Here is a 14,199-nt window from a genome sequence, read left to right as displayed (position 1 = left end):
AACCAACAGGCATGAATTTAGTTGCTCAAGAGGAAAATGTAGCTTGATTTAGAAACGGATGTTACAGTTTATTAACCAATCTAAATTAATTCGATTTTGAGCCACTGTTAAATATACATTAGGATGTATCACCCAGTAGCATAGCTGGCAGGGGGAGAGAAGGGAGAGGATGGAAAAGAAGCAAGGCCAACATGAGCTTTGTGCCTGCACACAAAATGGCGTGTCGATTCTGCCGTTTCGGGCTGGGTGCTCAAAATTGGAGAAGGGAGTACCATCCGGGACTCCTAGTAGCAAGAATTACAAACTCAATTCAAGCTGGCTTAAGCCAGAAACGGGATTTCTTATCTCAGTATCTGAAAATGTCAGGGCTTGTCAAGCTTCAGGTACAGCTGAATCCAGGTGCTCAAGGTCAATAGGACTTGGCCTTTCTCTCCTTCTTAGTCTGTTTTCTTCTCTATAGACTTTACTCTCCATCAAGATAACCACCAGCAGCTCCAGATTTTCATTCTACTGGCTTAGCCACCTCGCAGAAAGAGAGTACACCCCAAATCCCAGGTAAGTCTCTCACTGACCTGGCCAAGGGCATGAACCACTCTGATGGGCTAGGCTTGGGCCCCTCACTCATCCTTGAGCTAGAGAGGAGAAGAGGATGGTCAGATCCACATGGGGCAGGTGGACGGAAAGCAGGAGAGGGGCAGTTCCCAAAAAAGGAGGAATAGAGGAGCAGTTCCCAGTTTTGAAGATGGAGGAAGCAGCAAAGGCCCTTCTAGAATGCAGGCCTCCTCCAGAAGCTAAAAGAGGCAAGGAACAAATTCTCCCCTGGAGCATCCAGAAGGAACCAGCCCGGCCGACACCATGATTTTAGTCTGCAAGACTCATTTTCGACTTCTGACCTCCAGAATGGTAAGAGAATAAACATAGATGGTGTTAAGTCACTAAGTTCTTGAGATTTGTCACAGCAGTGAGAAGAAACTAATACACTTGTGTAAGACCACACGTTCCCCTTGGGCAGGAGGCATCAAACCTACCATGGGGTAGGAGAGACTTCAAAGACACCAGAGCAAAAATATTTTAGGTTGCAACAATTTCAGATCTACTAGGGTCCAGAATGCAAGATTTGCTTGAATGGCTACCCTAAAATATAAGCCGTCAAAGACATCCCAGGCTGCACGCAGGCTGTTTGTTTGTTTGTTTTATTGCAGTGTAGTTGATTTACAATGTCGTGTTAGTTTCGGGGGTACAGCAAAGTCAATCAGTTATACATATACATATATCCACTCTTTTTTAGATTCTTTTCCCATATAGGCCATAACAGAGTATTGAGTAGAGTTCCCTGTGCTATACAGTAGGCCCTTATTAGTTATCTATTTTATATATAGTAGTGTGTATATGTCAGTCCCAATCTCCCAATTTATCCCTCCCCTCCCCTTACCTCCTGGTAACCATAAGTTTGTTTTCTACATCTGTGACTCTGTTTCTGTTTTGTAGATAAGTTCATTTGTACCCTTTTTTTAGAGTCCACATACAAGCAGCACCCTATGATATTTGTCTTTCTCTGTCTGATTTACCGTGCCGGCTGTTTTTAACTGTGTCTTCACAGATCAGGGCACCCACTAGCAGATTCAGCACCATGACAGCCTTGACCGTCATCCCCTGGGGTCTCCTGCTGTGGGGCACATGAGTGACTGATTGACAGCCCCGCTGCTGTGCTCTGAACCCACCCTGAGCCCCTCAGGTGCTCCCACCAATGACCCAGCGAGGAAGGGAAATAAAGGTAGGCCCATCCCGGCAGGATGTGGGATGCCCCCGATGGGGGACCCTGGCTCCAGAATTCCCCATCAGCCTGCACAAAAACTTCCTTAGAACTGTGCTGAGGCCTGAGCCCCTCCTGTCTCACTCCGCACGGAGGCCAGAGTTGCATCTCAGCCTGAAGGCTCTCCCGCCTCCTCCTTTTCTCCTAGAGCTGTTTCCCCTAATGACCCACTTGCACATCGAATCTCACCTTGGCATCTTCTTTTTAATTTGTTGGGCTTTTTTGCCATGCCGCGCGGCTTGCGGGATCTTAGCTCCCCGACCAGGGATGGAACCTGTGCTCGCGCCAGTGAAAGCCCAGAGTCCTAACCACTGGACCGCCAGGGAAGTCCCTCATCTCGGCATCTTCTTGAAGGACCCAAACTGACCCAGCACTGTGAGAATTAGAAAAAGAGAACTCCCTGGGTGGATGCGTTCCAACAATCAGATGCTTCTTCCAGGATAAGCAGCTGAGCAAGCAAGCCGGGCGCAGCCCGAGAGCACCCCAGTCACCTCTCCAGCGGGCGCCTTTGTGCAGTGCACAACATACACACCGTGCATGGCAGGCTGCTGAAGACCGCTTGGCTGGACGGGGATTTCGGAGGGAACACTAACGCAGGCGGGCCAGGAAGCTCCCATCTCACTACGCGGGGGACCAGGAGAAGCCCAGGCACACTGCACACACAGGACCAAACGCTCCTCCCCACCCGCCCTCTGGGCTGTGCCCACCACGGGCACCCTAGTAGCTGAGCGAAGACACTGTTCTCAGCGAGGACCACTCTGTGTGGCCTACACTGGGTTTTCTAGAACTTTGAATTACTAGATGGCATCCTTTATAAAGGTGGATTTTAGCTTCTCTTGAAAACTCAGCTGACCTCATACACGGAGTCCATGTGGTCCACCTGGGCAGTGCCACTTCACAGTGACGTCGCTCTCTGGCCAGGCCCTGCGTATCCCAGCCTGCCACTGTCCCCACGTGGCCCATTCCGACCCCTCCCCTGCCAGGGTTTGCCAAGCCGGTGATCCCACCGACTCGCTGTGTGACCTTGGCCCAGCCGCTGCCCCTCTCTGAGTCCTGCTCACCTGTTCCTGCAACCGAGGGGGACAGGCTCTTCTCATCTTCAAGGGCCCTCCAGCTCTGAGCACTGACATCGCTGGGGAAGATGGAGAGGGAGATAAAGAGAAAATAGTTCTGCTTAATTGCCTCATTAAGCTCTCCTTGTTGGAAAGCCAGAATTGGAGCAAGCTTCCTCTGTTTTATTGCTTGCTAGCACCCTCCCCAGCTGCATGATGCAGCTGAATGCCAAGGGGGAGGGGGAGGGGGAGGGGCCTGGAGACAGAGGCGGGTCCTCGGGAAGAGCCAGGACCCGGCCAGCCTCAGGCATGGTGAGGGTCACGTCCCTGTCAGGGTTTTATTTGGCCACATGGAACAGAACCCCCCCAAAGCCGTTTTTTGTTTGTTTGTTTCTTTCTTTGTTTTGGCCAAGTCGCACATCTTGCGGGATCTTCATTCCCCGATGAGGGATTGAACCCGGGCCCCGGCAGTGAAAGCGCTGAGTCTTAACCACTGGGCCGCCGGGGAACTCCCTCCCCGACAGCCACTTAAAAGAGAGTGGGATTTATATTCCTCCCATGTGCCAGTGATGATAACAAATGCTATTGTGGAACATGACTTACGCAGGTGCCCGGGGCTGTTCTCAGCATGGCACAGATATTAACTCACATTAACCCATGTCTTGGGGTGATTAGTGTCTCCCCAAAATTCACATCCACCTGGAACCCGTGAATGTGACCTCATTTGGAAATAGGGGGTTTGCAGATGTAACCAAGATCAGATGAGGTCATACCAATGAGGGTGGGCCCTTAGCCAATGACTGGTGTCCTTATAAGAAGAGGGAACTTTGGACACAGAGACACACAGAGGGAAGACAGTTATGTGTTGACAGAGGCAGAAATTGGAGTGATGCGTCTACAAGCCAAGCAACATCCAGGACGGCCGGCAACCACCAGAAGCTCAGAGAGGGGCATGGAATAGATTCTCCACCAGCGACCCCAGAAGTCACCAACCTTGCCGATGCCCTGATTTCAGACTTCTGGCCTCCAGAACTGTGAGCGATTAGATTTCGGTTTTTTAAGCCACTAAGTCTATGGTACTTTGTTGTGGCAGCCCCGGAAACGAATACACTCCAAGAAGTGGATTCTGTCTTCATCCCCATTTTACAGATGGGAAACTGAGGCACAGAGAGGGTAACTAGGGCAAAGTTGTACAGCCTATAAGTAGTAGAGTCAGGATTCAAACCCAGCCCGTTGGGTTCCACCTCAAAGATTTTCTGCCAGAGAGGCACGTGTGCAACTGGACATGCATCTGAGTGCACAGATGCAGCCAGGAACCTCTACCGGGTCACCTGTGGGGTGCAACAGGGTACACACGGTGCTGACACAGAGGATTTGACCGGAGTCCACAGAAAGCGCCTGTGAAGCGATGATGAACGGGCCACGGGAACCGACTCGCCACGGCGTGGTCACGTGATCACATTACCAGCTCAGTTGGAAGGCGTATGGCCAGTCTGATGGATGAGATTTAGCAGGTCAGAGCCTTTGCTGATGGAATGATCCCCAATCGACTGTGCGTGGAAGGAAGTCCCAGCACAGGAAGGAATGCCTGGGCTGGCGATCAGCATGGACCATCAGGGGACGACGGTGCTCAAACAGAGAATGGGACGTCCTCGGAGAGCTGGGGCTTTCCTCCGACGCCACTTCCCTTAGTCTGTCTGAGCCTTTGTTTCTTCCTCTGTGAAACGGGGCCACGGATACACACAACGTGGATGATCTCACAGACGTTATGTTGAGCGGAAGAAGCTAAACACAAAAAAGCACGTTCTGGATGACGCCATTTCTATGAAATTCTGCAAGGAAACTAACCTACGGGGAGAGAGTCAGAATAGTGGTTCACTCAGCAGGGTGGGTGCTACCGACAAGGAAGGGACCCAAAGGAGCCTTCTGGGGGCTGGAAATGTTCTGTATCTGGAGCTGGGGGGTTGTTACCTGGGTATATACACACATGGGGAAATTCATCAAGCTGCACCTTAAGGTTAGTTCCCTTTACATATATATGTAAATGCATATGTATGTATATTTCATTGGAAGGAGGGAATGGAGGGAGGGAAGGAGAGGGGAGGGGAGGGGAGGGAAGGGGAGGACAGGATAGAAGGAAGTTAGTTTTTGGTCAGTAATGTCCTAAGTATTAAATCCTATAAAACGGATTGACAACCTTCGGGGGCTGGTACAACTTTTATTCCCACTTTACAACAAGGCAGTAATTCCGAGGATGCACAGTTGGAACCCGGCAGGTGGACCTTTCACCCGCACCCCCCAAGTACCACATCCTTTTCACCCTATGATTCCTTCCAAACACTGCCCCAGTCCCAGCCAAGAACAGTGTGGTGGGCAAAGCGGAGTTACTGCAATGAGGCTTCATGGCCACAGCCCCCAGATCCTCCCCTGAGCTCCAGGAGAAAAGGAGGTGGTTGGAGGGCAACGAGCCGGGACCCTTTGGGCTCCCCACCCCGGCAGCACAGTGGCAGAGACTGTTCTAGTTGTCCCCCCAAATCCAATGGCCCCTTCTTCCTGAGTAATAGAAACCCTGACTTTTAGCTGGGCGCGCAGCTGGCAGGAATAAAGCCAACACTTCCAGGCTCCCTTGCAGCTAGGTGTGGCCGAACAATTCACTCCTGAAACTGAGTCCCCCTAACGCTGAGTTCCCTTATTGAGTTTATGATTAATCTCTCTATGTAAAACTTTATTCCCTTTCTTGTCCCCTCTGACCTCAATCCTGTGCTAACTGAGCACTAATCACCCAGAGTCAGATGCTAAAATTGCAGTTGTTGATAACATCATTAATGTACTAAGATTGCTCTTATAGATCTCATCATTAACGTACAAACTCAGGTTGTTTCTCCAGGGCAATATGAGCTCACAGACCCCGGAGCCATGGATCATTTGACCAGAAAAATCATAAACCAGAGACATCCTGACTCCTGATTAAGAAATGTCACACGATGATGATTAATCTCAGCCTCTTTTGTTCTTCCTCTTTTGGAAAAAACACTGAACTCAAACACCAAGTTGGAGTGGATCTGAGGCTTGTCTCCCACTCCCTTGCTTGGTGCCGTGTAATAAATTCTTACTTTGCTGCAAATTCCCACTCTCAGAGTCTGGCTTCCTGCACCACAGGCACACAGGCATACTAATCTGTTTCAGTACTGGCCACCAAGATGTAAGTGGAAGCGATATGTTTGATGTCTGGGAAGGATCCTTAAAGGGAAGAGAAATGGTCGTCTTCTGGCCTTCTCCTTTCTACTGGCTGGAATTCAGATGTGGTGGCTGGAGCTGCAGCAGTCCTATTAGACCATGAGATGCAAGCCACGACTCCCTCCTGGTTTTTTCTTCTGAGAAGTAAACTTCTATCTTGTTTAAACTCCCATTCCTAGGTTCTCTTTCAAATGTTTTCCTAACTCATAAAGACAATAAAGTGCCCAAGCAGTCACAGGGTTTCAAGGTTTTGGGGGTAGCCTCCAAGTAGCCTTGTTTTGGTTGAAAGGAAGTGATCTTTTTTGAGGGTACTCCTGAGGCCTTAGCACTGATCACAGAGGTGACATTTGGAATGACAGAAGGACCCCACCATGCTTGTATATTTTGGACTTGTGTGTAGAGGCAATGTGATTTAAATACTTCTAACACATCAAGTGTTACCCACCTTAGGGAAAAATATTTCAAATAGCAAACTAGACTCCGGCAGCTATTACATCATCCCTATTCCAAATTCATTTTCTCAATATCTTGTAAATTGCAAACTATTTCCAACATAGAAAGGGTAAAGTTAATAACAGTAACAGATTGTATATCTCCAACCACGCGAATTAAACAGATATGAACACTTTGCCAAATTTGCTTCAGATCTCTCTTTTTACAGAATTAAAAGGTTGCAGATCCAGCTAAAGCCCTCCTCCTCCCGCAAACACACAAAGCATCCTCTCCTCCAGCCCCACACCCCGGCCTCCAAACCCAGACTTCTCCTACACAGACTGTCTCCATAAACCACAGGTGGTGTGGTAAAAACCACTTTCTTATTCTAACTATTTAAATTCATTTGCTCATACATAGTTGAAGCCATCACTTTACTACAATTTATGTAAGACTACTGAGCCCATTGGGAGGATGTAGGTCTTTGGGGAAATTTTATTCCACCAATATTGCCCAAAGACATATGTGGTATTTTATTTTTCTCTAGCCCACATTACAGTAAATGTGTACGTTATTCAAATTAAAAGAAACAGCTGAACTGTGTACCAGCTGAAATTATCCTGCGTACCACCAACGGTACACTACCAGCTGGGAACACAATCTAACCAGTCCCATGAGAGCTGGATTCTGTGACCCCACTCTCCTCCGAAGGTCAGCCCAACTAGAATGTTCCAGACACTTCTGATCGTACCCTGTGACAATAAAAATAAAATTTGAGCACCAATCCCCGTGATAGGAACATTTCTTACCTTGTAATTTATGCATATGTCCTCTCGTATTACTCAGCCGTTTTCTTACTGCTCACCTGTATCAGTGGAATTATCTTCCATCTGTCGCTTCTCTGCAGGGAGATGTTTAAGCCACTGGTCCATTTCATGAGGGTTGCTTTAGTTAATCCCAGGTACTCTGGTCTTAAAGTCGCTAGCCCGGGCTTATTCACGCTGCAGTTGTGACAGGTGTAGAGGGCACCCCTCACCCCAGGTGCTGCTGAAAAACAAACAAACAAGCATTTATTGAATGCTTACTGTGTTCTAGGCCTGTTCCAAGCTGCTTTACTCAGACCAGCTCACTTAATCCTCACAGCAGCCTAGGAAGTGCTGTTATTGTTCATTTACAACTGAAGCTCAGAGAGGCTGAGAAAAGGCCAAGGTCACAGAGCTGTCAAAGGGGAGGCGGGAATTAAACCCAGGCTGACCAGCTCTCGGCCCACACGCTTACTTAGCCAGTGCCCTTCAGCCCTCCTGCAGGAAAAGGGCAGCTCTCTGTTTTCTAAGGCATCTTGGGAAGGGATTGTGACATGGGACCCGCTGACATTTGGCCTGAGAGCAGGGGCACCCATAACGGGTCAGACCTTAAATACTAGTAGAGAATCTTTACCTGTGGATTAGCTTCTAAAGTGAACCAGTGAGTTAAAAAAAAAATCCATATAACCGGTTATCCTTAAATCACGCCTAAAGTAAGTAGTAGACCATGCCATGGGAAGTATAGCACAGCACGTGGTTCCCCTGTTGTGTGTGCAGGTCATTGCCTGCTTGCTCTACCCTTGTCTGCAACCTTTATTTGCTGGGCCGTCCAGTCAGCTGGCTTCCACCCAGTGTCAGCCAATGGGAGGCACTGGTTGGAACTGGAGGGCGGGAGGAAGGGAGCACCCAGAGTATTCAGAGTATTTCTCCCTTTCTTTTTCTTTGGTTTTTTTTTTTTTTTTTTTTTTTTTGCCATGCAGCTTACGGGACGTTAGTTCCCCGACCAGGGATTGAACCCATGCCCCCTGCAATGGAAGCAGGTGTCCTAACCACTGGACTGCCAGGGAAGTCCCTCCTTTGGTGGTTTTCTCCAGGAGTGGCTGCATCTCTGCTGCATGTCTACTGTATCTCTAGCTCTTGCCAGACGGCCCTGCCAGGGCTCTAGTTCCCCTGGATGACCCGAGCTCCTAGTTTGGGTACCACCACCTCCTCCGTCTGTCCCCCTAGTTTCGCAATGGCAGTGGCTTCCTGCTGTTACTGACCACTGGGCTTCTCAGCTCTTCCATCACCTGTGTGACCAAATCCCCGCATTAAACTCCTTTTGTTGAAACACCTACGGTGATTTCTGTTTCCCTGATTGGACTCTGATTGGATACGCACTGAACAATGTTTGGGGGCCATGTCCTATCAAAAATATGTACCGTTGGTTGGCATTCCGAGTGTTGATAAGTAGAGCAACCGGAACTCCCGGACATTATAGATGGCAGTGAAAACTGGGACAGCTACTTTGGAAAACTGTCAGTAGCTACTAGAGCTAAGCCCATGCCTAGTCTATGATTCAGTAATCCCACTTCCAGACGTGCTCCCAAGAAAAATGAGTACAAATGACCATCAAAAGACATAGACGAGGGCTTCCCTGGTGGCACAGTGGTTGAGAGTCTGCCTGCTAATGCAGGGGACACGGGTTCGAGCCCTGGTCTGGGAAGATCCCACATGCCGCGGAGCAACTAGGCCTGTGAGCCACAACTACTGAGCCTGCGCGTCTGGAGCCTGTGCTCCGCAACAAGAGAGGCCGCGATAGTGACAGGCCCGCGCACCGCGATGAAGAGTGGCTCCCGCTTGCCGCAACTGGAGAAAGCCCTCGCACAGAAACGAAGACCCAACACAGCCAAAATTAATTAATTAATTAATTTTTTAAAAATTCTTTTTAAAAAAAAAAAGGACATAGATGAAAACATCCACAGCAGCTTTCTCTGAAATAGCCCCAAACTGAAAACAACCCAAATGTCCATCAGCACTAGAACGAAAAATAAATTGTGATCTATTCATACAACTGAAAACTACACAGAAATTTAAAAAGAACAAACAATTGGTTTACATGTCAACATGAATGACTCTCGCCACCAACGGAAAGCGGAAGAAGCCGGACACCGTGTCTGTAAGAGCTCATACACTGTCGTATCATTGAAGTGAGGTTTGGGAATGGGTAGAAGGAATCCACGGTGATGCAGCTCCCAACAATAGTGACCCCTGGAAGGGAGGGGTGGGCTCTGCCGGGCATGAGGGCAACTTCTGCTGTGATCAAAATCTTCCACATCTGGATCAGGGTGCTAATAACCTTGGCGTAAATGTGCAAAAATCCATCTAGCTTCACATTTAAGATTTGTGCACCTTCCTGTGTATTGTTCCTCAATAAAAATTCTTAACTTTGGCCATGAAGCTCTCCCTCAGCTTGGCAATACGACCAATGACTGACATGGCAGGGGGGACAACAGACATCCCCCCCGCCCCTGCAAGCAGGGATGTGAACAAATACTTACACACTCATGTTCACAACAGCACTATTCACAATAGCCGAAAGGTGGAAGTAACCCACAAGTCCATCAACAGACGAACAAAATGTGGTTTACATATACAATAGAATATTGTTTGGCCATAAAAAGTAATGAAGCTGCTGTGAACCTAAAAACTAAAGTCTATTAAAAAAATAGAGAGAGAGAGTGTATATGGGGGGAAAAAAAAGGAATGAAGTACTGATACATGCTACGGCATGGATAAACCTTGAAAACGTGATGCTAAGTCAGCCAGAGGCAAAAGGACAAATATTGTATGATTCCAATGTATGAATTTTGTAGGGGAAGCACCATTCAGTCTATAGCATGTACATTTACTACAATAAAAAATAAAGCAAAAAAAAAAAAACACAAAAAACATTATATATATAAAACACACACGCACAAACCCTGACCCGCCTGGCTGAAGACAGGAATGACCTTGGTGCAATTTACGCTCCAGAGCCCAGAGCCCTGTGCAGAACCAGGCTGAGACCACATGCTTACTTTCCCTGTGCTTTTCCCGTGCTCCATCCTGCCTCTCTCTGCGGCCTTCTGCCCCAGTAAATCACTCCTGTAAGTATCCCTCTCTCGGGCTGCAATTATAAGGTGATCCGGGAAGGCCTTGCTGAGAGGGTGAAACTTGCATGAGGCCACTGGCATCCGCGACTTTGAGGAGAAGGAGTTGAAATCTCTTGTTTCAGAGACAGAGGGGGACAGAGGTGCAGAGAAGTGCCCTGCTTTGGCCAAGATCCTGCAGGAGCAGGGGCGCAGGGGGCCACACGGGGACTCAGACCACAGCCCTGGGCGTCCACCTCCCCATCCCCTTCTTTTTTTTTTTTTTTAAACATTTATTTATTTATTTATTTATTTATTTGGCTGCATCGGGTCTTAGTTGCGCACGCAGGATCTTTGTTGCAGCATGCGGGATCTTTCGTTGCGGCGCCTGGGCTTCTCTCTAGTTGTGGCACGGGCTCTAGAGCATGCGGGCTCAGCAGTTGCGGCGCGGGCTTAGTTGCCCCAGGGCATGTGGGATCTTAGTTCCCCGACCAGGGATCAAACCCGTGTCCCCTGCGTTGGAAGGCAGATTCTTAACTACTGGACCACCAGGGAAGTCCCCCCCTCCCCTCCTTTGCCTGCGGCAGGCTCGGCCTGTCTAAGTGTAAAGCTGATGCGGCACCAGCCTGTCTCCAGCGTCCAGAAGTCCTCCTGAAGCCTGTGGAAAATCTGGTTTGAGAGCTAATGGCCAGGAACGGCCAGGAACAGCAGGCCTCTGCTCCCTGGGACCTGCCCCCCGGGCCCCGCCTGCCGGAAGCGAACCGTGTCTTATTAAATCCACAGTCAGCACGCCCGACCCAGACTCTGATCTCAGGAGCGCGGCCCCGTGACCTCACCAAGGGGTTACCAGCTGAAGCCGTGAGCACAGAGCACACAGGGGGAAGGGGACCTGGGGCCTGGCGTGGGAAGTCTCATTTCTGGGTGTCAGAGAGCAAGCAGGGGTGTCTCAAAGATACACACAGCTCCAGGTTTCATTCTCCACTTTCTTTGCTGAAATAACCACTGTGTACAAACATGAAATACTGGGTCCCCAGACAGCACTAATTGTGTCTCCTTTGACAGGACTGGTGACAGGATGTCGCAGTGAAATAATTCTGGCTTTTGCACGTGAAAGGGGAGTGAGGGGAGGAAGGGAGAAGATCTTATTTGATTATTTATAGTAAATAGCAGGAGCCGAGTTGGATAAAGAGAGAACATTCCAGTTTCTTGCAGAGAGAAAGAAGGGCAGCCACCCCTGTCTGGGGCTGTGGAGTGACTTCTGGCCGGACGTGGGCTTCTTCACTAGGGGGACAAGAGACTTTGCTGCACCAGAATTCGAGAAAGATAGATATGCCCTGTTTGACTGAGGGCAGTCGGGTGGCTGGCGGAATCCGGGTCCCTTGTCCTAATTAATAGTCAAGTGTTAACAGTGTAAAGATTGCCAAGATGTTCCAAATATGGCCCTCCATGACCTACTGGTGTTTAGAGAAGAAGACGTGGGGAGAAGGGAACACCGCGTGTTAAGCACCTACGACGTCCCTGCTGGGTGCTTTATCAGGATGCCTTTCATTGCCTGTGGCTGTATGTTCAAATATGCAACAAATCTTTATTGAACACCTACTATAAGCTGCACGGCAAACAATCACAGAAGCTCAGCGCATAACACAATAAGCATCGATTTAGCTGGGTGCAGGGTGGCCGGGACCCACTGCTCTAGGCTGGCTCACCTGGGAGTCTCTGGAGGCGTCACCTGGACGGGTTTTGCCACTGCAGGTTGGGTGATGGAGCGGCTCAGAGGCTCAGCTCTCTCATTCTCCCTCTGGGACCAGCATCCTCTCTTCGTGGGGAGGGAAGAGGAGCAGAAGTGCAAGTAAAATCAAGCAAGGGCTGTGCTCGGACCTGCCACGTGGTTAAAGCCAAAATCAAGCTGTAGAAAAGCAAACTCCGCCCCCAGAGTGGGAGGAGCTGGGGGAGTGGGAGGAGCTGGGGGAGTGGGAGGAGCTAGAAGAGTGGGAGGAGCTGGGCAGTGGGAGGAGGTGGAAAGGCGTAGAGGGTGAGGAATGGAAGCCAAGGCCAAAATATGTTGCTCGCACATCCTCTGTGCCAGACTCTGTGCTGTTTGCTTCTGGAAGCCATTGTTTATTAGACACTGAGTGTGGGCCACTTATTCATACATTCCGCAAATATTTACTGAGCGCCTGCCAGCCAGCACTGTGGAACCAGCACCCTGGAGTGCTGGAGAAACACTTGTCAACAAAAACAGATAAGTCACTGCCCTGGTGGTCCTCACAGGGTGTGTAGGGGGAGGAGGTCATGAAACAATGTACCGCGTGCATGAATGTCAGCTGTGCTTAGCGTTGTAAACAAGAGGCGCTTGTGCTAGGGACGCCTATAATACGGGACCTGACCTAGCCTTGGGGGCTGAGGGAAAGCTCTCCTAAGGAAACCATCTATGATGGAGCTGAACCTTGAGAGATGCGTGGTAATGCCCTTGTGAAGAGGGAAGAGAAAAGCATCCTGGGAGGAGGGCTCAGCAGGTGCAAAGGTCCTGCGAGGAGAAGTTTGCTTGCAGAGGCAGAGAAGGGTGGGGAGGCTGGTGGCGGACCGCGGGTACAGGCAGCACGCTATGAACACCAGCCCCCAGGGCACTGCGGCTGATGGCCCAGTGGGCACAGCACTCAGAATCTGGCAGCTCTAAGGGCTGGTGACAATGTCCAGGACCTTAAACAGAGCATACGCTGCCTCTAAAATAGAAAAGACAGTGGCAGAACTGAAGTTAATAACTGTCAACTTGGATCTTGACAGAACCTGTATTTTGTCATCAAGTCATGTGCAGCTCAAAGCAACTCTTCGAGGTCTCTGCTTTTAAACCACAGTAGTGGTAGGGCTGGTGCTTCCCGGAAGATGGAGTAGATGTGCTTTTCCCCTCTTCTTCTCACTACATATAACTAAAGCTAATGCTGGCTTACACTTACGTGGTCTTTTACCTCTGCAGGCACTGCTCCAAGTGCTCTACTAAAACCCATTCTATTAATCTCCCCCGTGTACTATGTCAGATATTGGTAAGTGTTAAGGACAAAACATAAAACAGGGCAGGGAACCCAGGAGGTGCAATTTTAAGTAGAGTAGAAGAGGCGTCGCCACCGAGAAGGGGTCGGTTCTCCTAAAAGAGGAAGACGGCACAGCCAGTGCAAAGGCCCGGAGGCTGGAATGTGCCTGGAAATTTTCAGGAACTGTTAGGAGGCCAGTGTAGCTGGTGCTGAGTCAGCGAAGGGGTCGATATTGGGAAATGAAGGCAGAAAGGGCGTGGGGGCGTGTGCTGAGAAGCCTGAGCTGGTATATTGCATTAAGAATGTACCGATTGCGACGTCCCTGGTGGCGCAGTGGTTAAGAATCCACGCTTCCACTGCAGGGGGCGGAGGTTCAATCCCTGGTTAGGGAACTAAGATCCTGCATGCTGCACAGCCAAAAAAAAAAAAAAAGAATATGTAGATTGGGAATTCCCTGGCGTCCAGTGGTTAGGACTTGGTGCTTTCACTGCTGGGGGCCTGGATTCGATCCCTGGTCAGGGAACTAAGATCCTGCAAGTTCCTGCAAGCTGTGCAGTGTGGCTTAAAAAAGAAAAAAAAAAATGTGCACAAGCCACCCAAAACGGGGGTCAGAGACAGGCGGCTCCCTCAGCATCCAAGCTCCCACTTTGGGGAAGTGAAACCCACGGGGTTGTTCTCATGGAAGATGCAGTTTCAGTACACCCTTACAAAGGAAGCAGAGTC

The 14,199-nt window shown here is 49.5% G+C and overlaps 1 long non-coding RNA gene across 4 annotated transcripts; it reads right to left on the bottom strand.

Annotated features, from left to right (window-relative positions):
• Positions 1–1,177: 1,177 nt before the first annotated feature.
• On the bottom strand, positions 1,178–12,336 carry LOC132347444 (uncharacterized). Of its 4 annotated transcripts, XR_009497195.1 has the most exons (4): positions 12,154–12,336; positions 7,344–7,581; positions 3,859–4,650; positions 1,178–2,945 (listed from the first exon to the last, which is right to left on the bottom strand). It is a non-coding gene; the product is annotated as an uncharacterized LOC132347444 (long non-coding RNA). The 4 variants fall into 4 exon arrangements; XR_009497192.1 differs by having other exon boundaries at positions 1,178–4,650; XR_009497193.1 differs by having other exon boundaries at positions 1,178–4,650; positions 7,400–7,581.
• Positions 12,337–14,199: the final 1,863 nt, after the last annotated feature.

This window comes from Balaenoptera ricei, chromosome 14 (assembly GCF_028023285.1).
Source record: "Balaenoptera ricei isolate mBalRic1 chromosome 14, mBalRic1.hap2, whole genome shotgun sequence".
In the NCBI taxonomy this organism is placed as follows: Eukaryota; Metazoa; Chordata; class Mammalia; order Artiodactyla; family Balaenopteridae; genus Balaenoptera; species Balaenoptera ricei.
This window is presented reverse-complemented; position numbering and strand designations above follow the sequence as displayed.